The following is an 11,062-nucleotide window of genomic DNA, read 5'->3' on the forward strand; positions in this document are numbered from 1 at the left end:
TATGCTGAAATCAGCAGAGGTAGAAGTCAGGAAGGAACATCAAGTGTTGATGGTCAATAAAACCACTAAGTTCTAGAAAGGCAAGGGTAAAAAGAACTTCAAGAAGGACGGCAAGGAGGTTGCCGTGCCCAGCAAGCAAGCTGCCGGGAAGAAGCCAAAGAATGGACCCAAGCCCGAGACTGAGTGCTTTTATTGCAAGGGAAGCGGTCACTGGAAGCGGAACTGCCCTAAGTACTTAGCGGATAAGAAGGCAGGCAAAACAAAAGGTATATGTGATATACATGTAATTGATGTGTACCTTACTAGTGCCCGTAGTAGCTCCTGGGTATTTGATACCGGTGCAGTTGCTCATATTTGTAACTCAAAGCAGGGGCTGCGGAATAAGCGGAAACTGGCAAAGGACGAGGTGACGATGCGCGTCGGGAATGGTTCCAAGGTCAATGTGGTCGCCGTCGGCATGCTACCTCTGCATCTCCCTTCGGGATTAGTTTTAAACCTTAATAATTGTTATTTAGTGCCAGCTTTGAGCATGAACATTGTATCGGGATCTCGTTTAATTCGAGATGGCTACTCTTTTAAATCTGAGAATAATGGTTGTTACATTTTTATGAGAGATATGTTTTATGGTCATGCTCCTATGGTGAATGGTTTATTCTTTATGAATCTCTAACGTGATGCTACACATGTTCATAATGTGAGTACCAAAAGAAGTAAGGTTGATAATGATAGTCCCACATACCTGTGGCACTGCCGCCTTGGTCACATAGGTGTCAAACGCATGAAGAAGCTCCATGCTGATGGACTTTTAGAGTCTCTTGATTATGAATCATTTGACACATGCGAACCATGCCTTATGGGTAAAATGACCAAGACTCCGTTCTCAGGAACAATGGAGCGAGCAACCGACTTATTGGAAATCATACATACTGATGTGTGCGGTCCAATGAGTGTTGAGGCTCGCGGTGGCTATCGTTATGTTCTCACCCTCACTGATGATTTAAGTAGGTATGGGTATATCTACTTAATGAAACACAAGTCTGAAACCTTTGAAAAGTTCAAGGAATTTCAGAGTGAGGTTGAAAATCAACGTGACAGGAAAATCAAGTTTCTACGATCAGATCATGGAGGAGAATACTTGAGTCACGAGTTTGGCACACACTTAAGAAAATGTGGAATAGTTTCACAACTCACGCCGCCTGGAACACCTCAGTGTAATGGTGTGTCCGAACATCGTAATCGCACTCTATTAGATATGGTGCGATCTATGATGTCTCTTACCGATTTACCGCTATCCTTTTGGGGCTATGCTTTAGAGACTGCCGCATTCACTTTAAATAGGGCTCCGTCAAAATCCGTTGAGACGACACCGTATGAATTATGGTTTGGGAAGAAACCTAAGCTGTCGTTTCTAAAAGTTTGGGGATGCGATGCTTATGTCAAGAAACTTCAACCTGAAAAGCTCGAACCCAAGTCGGGAAAATGCGTCTTCATAGGATACCCAAAAGAAACTATTGGGTACACCTTCTACCTCAGATCCAAAGGCAAGATCTTTGTTGCCAAGAATGGGTCCTTTCTGGAGAAAGAGTTTCTCTCGAAAGAAGTAAGTGGGAGGAAAGTAGAGCTTGATGAAGTATTACCTCTTGAACCGGAAAATGGCGCAACTCAAGAAAATGTTCCTGAGGTGCCTGCACCGACTAGAGAGGAAGTTAATGACAATGATCAAGATACTTCTGATCAAGCCCCTACTGAAATTCGAAGGTCCACAAGGACACGTTCCGCACCAGAGTGGTACGGCAACCCTGTCTTGGAAATCATGCTGTTAGACAACGGTGAACCTTCGAACTATGAAGAAGCGATGGCGGGCCCGGATTCCGACAAATGGCTAGAAGCCATGAAATCCGAGATAGGATCCATGTATGAAAACAAAGTATGGACTTTGACTGACTTGCCCGTTGAGCGGCGAGCCATAGAAAATAAATGGATCTTTAAGAGGAAGACAGACGCGGATGGTAATGTGACCATCTATAAAGCTCGGCTTGTCGCTAAGGGTTATCGACAAGTTCAAGGGGTTGACTACGATGAGACTTTCTCACCGGTAGCGAAGCTGAAGTCCGTCCGAATCATGTTAGCAATTGCCGCATTCTATGATTACGAAATATGGTAAATGGACGTCAAAACGGCATTCCTTAATGGTTTCCTTAAGGAAGAATTGTATATGATGCAGCCGGAAGGTTTTGTCGATCCTAAGAATGCTGACAAAGTATGCAAGCTTCAACGCTCGATTTATGGGCTGGTGCAAGCATCTCGGAGTTGGAACATTCGCTTTGATGAGATGATCAAAGCGTTTGGGTTTACAAAGACTTATGGAGAAGCCTGCGTTTACAAGAAAGTGAGTGGGAGCTCTGTAGCATTTCTCATATTATATGTAGATGACATACTTTTGATGGGAAATGATATAGAACTCTTGGACAGCATCAAGGCCTACTTGAATAAAAGTTTTTCAATGAAGGACCTTGGAGAAGCTGCTTATATATTAGGCATCAAAATCTATAGAGATAGATCGAGACGCCTCATAGGTCTTTCACAAAGCACATACCTTGATAAGATATTGAAGAAGTTCAATATGGATCAATCCAAGAAGGGGTTCTTGCCTGTGTTACAAGGTATGAAATTGAGCTCAGCTCAATGTCCGACCACGGCAGAAGATATAGAAGAGATGAGCGTCATCCCCTATGCCTCAGCCATAGGTTCTATTATGTATGCCATGCTGTGTACCAGACCTGATGTTAACCTTGCCGTCAGTTTGGTAGGAAGGTACCAAAGTAATCCCGGCAAGGAACACTGGACAGCGGTCAAGAATATCCTGAAGTACCTGAAAAGGACTAAGGAAATGTTTCTCGTTTATGGAGGTGACGAAGAGCTCGTCGTAAAAGGTTACGTCGACGCTAGCTTCGACACAGATCTGGATGACTCTAAGTCACAAACCGGATACGTGTATATTTTGATGGTGGGGCAGTAAGCTGGTGCAGTTGCAAGCAAAGCGTCGTGGCGGGATCTACATGTGAAGCGGAGTACATGGCAGCCTCGGAGGCAGCACATGAAGCAATATGGGTGAAGGAGTTCATCACCGACCTAGGAGTCATACCCAATGCGTCGGGGCCGATCAAGCTCTTCTGTGACAACACTGGAGCTATTGCACTTGCCAAGGAGCCCAGGTTTCACAAGAAGACAAGGCACATCAAGCGTCGCTTCAACTCCATTCGTGAAAATGTTCAAGATGGAGACACAGAGATTTGTAAAGTACATACGGACCTGAATATAGCAGATCCGTTGACTAAACCTCTCCCTAGAGCAAAACATGATCAACACCAGAATTCCATGGGTGTTCGATTCATCACAATGTAACTAGATTATTGACTCTAGTGCAAGTGGGAGACTGTTGGAAATATGCCCTAGAGGCAATAATAAAAGCATTATTATTATATTTCCTTGTTCATGATAATTGTCTTTATTCATGCTATAATTGTGTTATCCGGAAATCGTAATACATGTGTGAATAACAGACACCAACATGTCCCTAGTGAGCCTCTAGTTGACTAGCTCGTTGATCAACAGATAGTCATGGTTTCCTGACTATGGACACTGGATGTCATTGATAACGAGATCACATCATTGGGAGAATGATGTGATGGACAAGACCCAATCCTAAACATAGCACAAGATCGTATAGTTCGTTTGCTAGAGTTTTCCAATGTCAAAGTATCTTTTCCTTAGACCATGAGATCGTGTAACTCCCGGAAACCGTAGGAGTGCTTTGGGTATGCCAAACGTCACAACGTAACTGGGTGACTATAAAGGTAGACTACGGGTATCTCCGAAAGTGTCTGTTGGGTGACATGGATCAAGACTGGGATTTGTCACTCCGTATGACGGAGAGGTATCACTGGGCCCACTCGGTAATGCATCATCATAATGAGCTCAGAGTGACCAAGTGCCTGGTCACGGGATCATGCATTACGGTACGAGTAAAGTGACTTGCCGGTAACGAGATTGAACGAGGTATTGGGATACCGACGATCGAATCTCGGGCAAGTAACATATCGATAGACAAAGGGAATAGCGTACGGGATTGATTGAATCCTCGACATCGTGGTTCATCCGATGAGATCATCGTGGAGCATGTGGGAGACAACATGGGTATCCAGATCCCGCTGTTGGTTATTGACCGGAGAGTCGTCTCGGTCATGTCTGCTTGTCTCCCGAACCCGTAGGGTCTACACACTTAAGGTTCGGTGACGCTAGGGTTATGAAGATATGTATATGCAGAAACCCGAATGTTGTTCGGAGTCCCGGATGAGATCCCGGATGTCACGAGGAGTTCCGGAATGGTCCGGAGGTAAAGAATTATATATAGGAAGTGCTATTTCGGGCATCGGGACAAGTTTCGGGGTTATCGGTATTGTACCGGGACCACCGGAAGGGTCCCGGGGGTCCACCGGGTGGGGCCACCTGTCCCGGGGGGCACATGGGCTGTAGGGGGTGCGCCTTGGCCTAGATGGGCCAAGGGAACCAGCCCCTATAGGCCCATGCGCCTAGGGTTTCCACCATGGAAGAGTCCATGTGGTGGAAGGCACCCCTAGGTGCCTTGGGGGGAGGGAAACCTCCCCTTGGCCGCCGCCCCCCCTAGTAGATCTCATCTACTAGGGCCGGCACCCCCCTGGGACTCCTATATATAGTGGGGGGAGAGGAGGGATTTCATACCAGCCCCTGGCGCCTCCATCTCCCCCCGTTACGTCTCTCCCTCGTAGTCTCGGCGAAGCCCTGCTGCTGTGACACCCTGCATCCACCACCACGCCGTCGTGCTGCTGGATCTTCATCAACCTCTCCTTCCCCCTTGTTGGATCAAGAAGGAGGAGACGTCTCCCGTCCCGTACGTGTGTTGAACGCGGAGGTGCCGTCCGTTCGGCGCTGGTCATCGGTGATTTGGATCACGTCGAGTACGACTACATCATCACCGTTCTTTTGAACGCTTCCGTGCGCGATCTACAAAGGTATGTATATGCATCTAATCACTCGTTGCTAGATGAACTCCTAGATGATCTTGGTGAAACGAGTAGGAAAATTTTTGTTTTCTGCAACGTTCCCCAACAAACATCACTATGTTGATCATATCTACTATATGATTCACGTTCGACCTTTCGGTCTCCGTGTTCCGAGGCCATATCTGTATATGCTAGGCTCGTCAAGTATGACCTAAGTATTCCGCGTGTGCAACTGTTTTGCACCCGTTGTATTTGAACGTAGAGCCTATCACACCTGATCATCACGTGGTGTCTCAGCACGAAGAACTTTCGCAATGGTGCATACTCAGGGAGAACACTTCTTGATTATTAGTGAGAGATCATCTTAAAATGCTACTGTGAATCAAAGCAAGATAAAATGCATAAAGGATAAACATCACATGCAATCAATATAAGTGATATGATATGGCCATCATCATCTTGTGCTTGTGATCTCCATCTTCGAAGCACCTTCATGATCACCATCGTCACCGGCGCGACATCTTGATCTCCATCGTAGCATCGTTGTCGTTACGCCATCTATTGCTTCTATGACTATTGCTACCGCTTAGTGATAAAGTAAAGCAATTACAGGGCGTTTGCATTTCATACAATAAAGCGACAACCATATGGCTCCTGCCAGTTGCATATAACTTCGGTTACAAAACATGATCATCTCATACAATAAAATATAGCATCACATCTTGACCATATCACATCACAACATGCCCTGCAAAAACAAGTTAGACGTCCTCTACTTTGTTGTTGCAAATTTTACGTGGCTGCTACGGGCTTAGCAAGAACCGTTCTTACCTACACATCAAAAACCACAACGATAGTTCGTCAAGTTAGTGTTGTTTTAACCTTCGCAAGGACCGGGCGTAGCCACACTCGATTCAGCTAAAGTGAGAGAGACAGACACCCGCCAGCCACCTTTAAGCACGAGTGCTCGTAACGGTGAAACCAGTCTCGCATAAGCGTACGCGTAATGTCGGTCCGGGCCGCTTCATCTCACAATACCTCCGAACCAAAGTATGACATGCTGGTAAGCAGTATGACTTGTATCGCCCACAACTCACTTGTGTTCTACTCGTGCATATAACATCAACGCATAAAACCTAGGCTCTGATACCACTGTTGGGGAATGTGGTAATTTCAAAAAAATTCCTACGCACACGCAAGATCATGGTGATGGCATAGCAACGAGAGGGGAGAGTGTTGTCCACGTACCCTCGTAGACCGTAAGCGGAAGCGTTAGCACAACGCGGTTGATGTAGTCGTACGTCTTCACGATCCGACCGATCCAAGCACCGAACATACGGCACCTCCGAGTTCAGGACACGTTCAGCTCGATGACGATCCCCGGGCTCCGATCCGGCAAAGCTTCGGGGATGAGTTCCGTCAGCACGACGGTGTGGTGACGATGATGATGTTCTACCGGCGCAGAGCTTCGCCTAAACTCCGCGACGATATGACCGAGGTGGAATATGGTGGAGGAGGACACCGCACACGGCTAAGGAACGATCTGTAGATCAACTTGTGTGTCTATGGGGTGCCCCCCGCCCCCGTATATAAAGGAGCCAGGGGGGAGGAGGCGGCCGGCCAAGGAGGGCGCGCCAAGGGGGGAGTCCTACTCCCACCGGGAGTAGGACTCCCTTCTTTCCTAGTTGGAGTAGGAGAAGGGGGGAAGGAGGAGGAAGAGGGGAAGGAAAGGGGGGTCGCCGCCCCCCTTCCCTTGTCCTATTCGGACTAGGAAGGGGAGGGGCGCGCGGCCCCCTCCTGCCTTCTTCCCTCTTCTCCCTCGAGGCCCATGTAGGCCCAATAACCCCCCGGGGGGTTCCGGTAACCTCCCGGTACTCCGGTAAAATGCCGATTTCACCCGGAACGATTTCGATGTCCAAATATAGGCTTCCAATATATCGATCTTTATGTCTCGACCATTTCGAGACTCCTCGTCATGTCCGTGATCACATCCGGGACTTCAAACAAACTTCAGTACATCAAAACTTATAAACTCATAATAAAACTGTCATCGTAACGTTAAGCGTGCGGACCCTACGGGTTCGAGAACTATGTAGACATGACCTAGAACTATTCTTGGTCAATAACCAATAGCGGAACCTGGATGCCCATATTGGTTCCTACATATTCTACGAAGATCTTTATCGGTCAAACCGCATAACAACATACGTTGTTCCCTTTGTCATCGGTATGTTACTTGCCCGAGATTTGATCGTCGGTATCCAATACCTAGTTCAATCTCGTTACCGGCAAGTCTCTTTACTCGTTACGTAATGCATCATCCCGTAACCAACTCATTGGTCACATTGCTTGCAAGGCTTATAGTGATGTGCATTACCGAGAGGGCCCAGAGATACCTCTCCGACAATCGGAGTGACAAAACCTAATCTCGAAATACACCAACTCAACATGTACCTTTGGAGACACCTATAGTACTCCTTTATAATCACCCAGTTACGTTGTGACGTTTGGTAGTACCCAAAGTGTTCCTCCGGTAAACGGGAGTTGCATAATTCTCATAGGTACAGGAACATGTATAAGTCATGAAGAAAGCAATAGCAATATACTAAACGATCAAGTGCTAGGCTAACGGAATGGGTCATGTCAATCACATCATTCTTCTAATGATGTGATCCCACTAATCAAATGACAACACATGTCTATGGTTAGGAAACATAACCATCTTTGATTAATGAGCTAGTCAAGTAGAGGCATACTAGTGACTATATGTTTGTCTATGTATTCACACATGTATCATGTTTCTGGTTAATACAATTCTAGCATGAATAATAAACATTTATCATGATATGAGAAAATAAATAATAACTTTATTATTGCCTCTAGGACATATTTCCTTCAGTTTATGTGTTAACCAAGGTGCTATTAAGGAATTATCCAAAGATTGGTCATGTGAGTGTTGAGCTTATTGCAAGCATGTCTTGAAGAAGAAGATTGTGTGATCATTCATGTTTACCTTCAAGACATCATCCAAACTAAGAGAGTTGGAAAGATTCAAGGTTGATCAAGACTAAGTCAAGAGTGAATCAAGTTGATGAACTCACAAAGCGTAAAAGATGTACCGAGAGGGATCAAGTGATCCCATGGTATGGTAAGCATTGTCCATTGCACTTTGTGTACTAACCCATGGTCTATGTGAGAGTTCTATGTGGGGTTAGGTACATGTCCATGGGCTTGCGTCAAGAGGAAGATATCATACAACCCATGGAAAGGATGACATCAAGTAGTGATCGTCATCAAGATTGTCATGTGCAAGTTCAAGTGTAGCATCACGAAGAGATCAAGTGCTTGAAGCTTGCCATCCATTGTGGTGTCAATGGACTTGTGAAGATGTGCCAAAGAGTGGCTCACCCATAGTGGAGTATGGGGGAGCAATCATCTAGTCTCCATCGACCCAACGCAATCAAGAAAGGTGGTCCATCTTGCGGAGGACAAGATCGTCATCATCTAGCTCAAGTGGATCATGTGCAAGGCAAAGTTTTGCCCTTGATAGGTTTTCTATTTTACTGGTCTCATGGTGGTAGTTGGGAGACCGGGTTATAGGATCGATAGCCGTACTATCAAGGGGGGCTCTCAAGTGAGTAGCTTGATCGTATCGTTCGTCGAGAGCTCAAACCATTGCATCCTTGCATCATGTTTCTTGGTTCTTGTTTGGTTCTCTTTGTGAGTCTTAGAGCTTATGGTCATCTTGATGACAAGCTTGAGTTCATCGAAAACGGAGTTTGCATGCATCTTCTATGATGTTTTCGGTGTTGGAGGTTTTACCAGTCTTTTCCGAGGAAGGGTTCTCACCATTTTCTTTTGGGCCTTTTCTCATTTGCTTATTATTGGTATTTCTATCAAGATTGTGTTAGCCCTTGTTGCTAGCTTTCCAACAAACTTGGTTTCGTCAAATTCGGAGCCCGAATACAGAAGTTGTGGTAGTTTTGGTGTTCTGAAAAGGCTGCAGCGGTACTACCGCGGGTAGGAGCAGAAGTAATTTTTTACTACCGTCCTTGGGAGCGGTACTACCGCTTGGAGCAGTACTACTCGCGACCAAAAACTCGTCACAAGTCCAGCGGTGGTGGGCACGGATGTAATTTTTTAGTACCGCTCGCAAGCAGTAGTACCGCTACCCTTAGCAGTAGTACCGCTACCCCTAGCGGTAGTACCGTGATGTCAAGCAGTACTACCACTTGGTGCGGGCTGTGAGCATAACGGTTGGATTTTTTCCCACCTATAAAAGGGGGTCTTCTTCCCCATTGAACCTTATCCTTTGAGCTCGTGTTCTTCCCCCATTGTTGACCTTCTTCGAGCTTGCTAACTCTCAATCCCTCCATGGATTCTTGCTAGTTTTTGAGGGAAAAGAGAGAGGAGATCTAGATCCACATTTCCACCAATCACTTTCTCCTCTATGTGAGGGGAACCCCTTGGATCTAGTTCTTGGAGTTCTTGGTGTTCTCCTTCTTGTTCTTCCTCTCATTTTCCTCCCTAGCATTAGTTGCGTCGGTGGGATTTGAGAGAGAAGGACTTGGGCACTCCGTGTGCCCTTGCCATTGCATTTGGTGCATCGGTTTGAGTTCTCCACGGTGATACGTGGAAGTTACAAGTTGAGAAGCTTATTACTCTTGGGTGCTTGGTACCCTTGAGCTTGTTCCTCTTGGGTGCTTGGGCGCCCTAGACGGTTGGTGGTGTTCGGAGCTCAATCATTGTGGTGTAAAGCTCCGGGCAAGCGTCGGGGTCTCCAATTAGGTTGTGGAGATCGCCCCGAGCAATTTGACGGGTACCGGTGACCGCCCCCAAGGGTTGCCAAAGTGTACGGGTTCGGTGACCGCCCCCAAGGGTCGCCATTTGTACGGGTTCGGTGACCGCCCTCAAGGGTCCCTTAATGGAATCACGACATCTTGCATTGTGCGAGGGCATGAGGAGATTACGGTGGCCCTAGTGGCTTCTTGAGGAGCATTGTGCCTCCACACCGCTCCAAACGGAGATTAGCATCCGCAAGGGTGTGAACTTCGGGATACATCATCGTCTCCGCGTGCCTCGGTTATCTCTTACCCGAGCCCTTTACTTATGCACTTTACTTTGTGATAGCCATACTATTTCTTGTCATATATCTTGCTATCACCTAAGTAGTTTTTGTTGCTTAGCATAAGTTGCTGGTGCACATAGGTGAGCCTAGTTGTTGTAGGTTTTGTGCTTGACAAATTAACCGCTAGGTTTATTCCGCATTTGTTCAAGCCTCAACAGTAATTATTTTAAAGCGCCTATTCACCCCCCTCTAGGCGACATCCACGATCTTTCAACGGGGTCGCTCTTGTTGTGCGGTTGTCCGCCTGCAGTTGGTGCGGTAGTAGCCGATGGCATTGGCGCCCGTGGCTATGCAGATGGAGGATGATGGCTCGGCGCCGCGTGTTCGCGGTCGTGCCGGAGATGGAAGATGGGTTTTCTCCACCACTCATATTTGTTCTTCGTTGTTGTATCCCGACGAAATCCAACGTCCGGTTTGGAATCGGCGACGGCGACATTCTCGATGTTGGGAGCATCGTGTATGGAGGTACGGTGTTTGCGTTTCCTTTGGTGCTCGTTGGTGCCCTAGATCAATCTTCAGGTGGAGCCACGTACGCTGCCGTTGGTAGCGCGTGTAAGACGATGTCTTCCTTGAGACCGACCATGTCCCGTCACCTATCCGTTGAACCTCCTTTTAGGCACTCATGGGGTGGATGGTGCGTTGGTTAGGGGAGTCAAATGAGTGGGTTGTGTTGGGAGATGGATGTCGTTGGTTGCTTTGTCTTTCGGTTTAGGGTAGACACCTTGTGTTGGTTGCAGTGTGTGTGATGGAGTGTCTCCGGACTTGCTCTGGCGTGGAGTTTATACAAGGCTTGTTGTTTGCGATGAGGGTAGTTTTTTTTCTTATCATTTGCTTCTACATTATACCAGGCTTACTATCTTGTGTTGGAAAAGAAAAAGAAGAGGGAGGGATT

This window comes from Triticum dicoccoides, chromosome 2B, assembly GCF_002162155.2.
Source record: "Triticum dicoccoides isolate Atlit2015 ecotype Zavitan chromosome 2B, WEW_v2.0, whole genome shotgun sequence".
Taxonomy (NCBI): Eukaryota; Viridiplantae; Streptophyta; class Magnoliopsida; order Poales; family Poaceae; genus Triticum; species Triticum dicoccoides.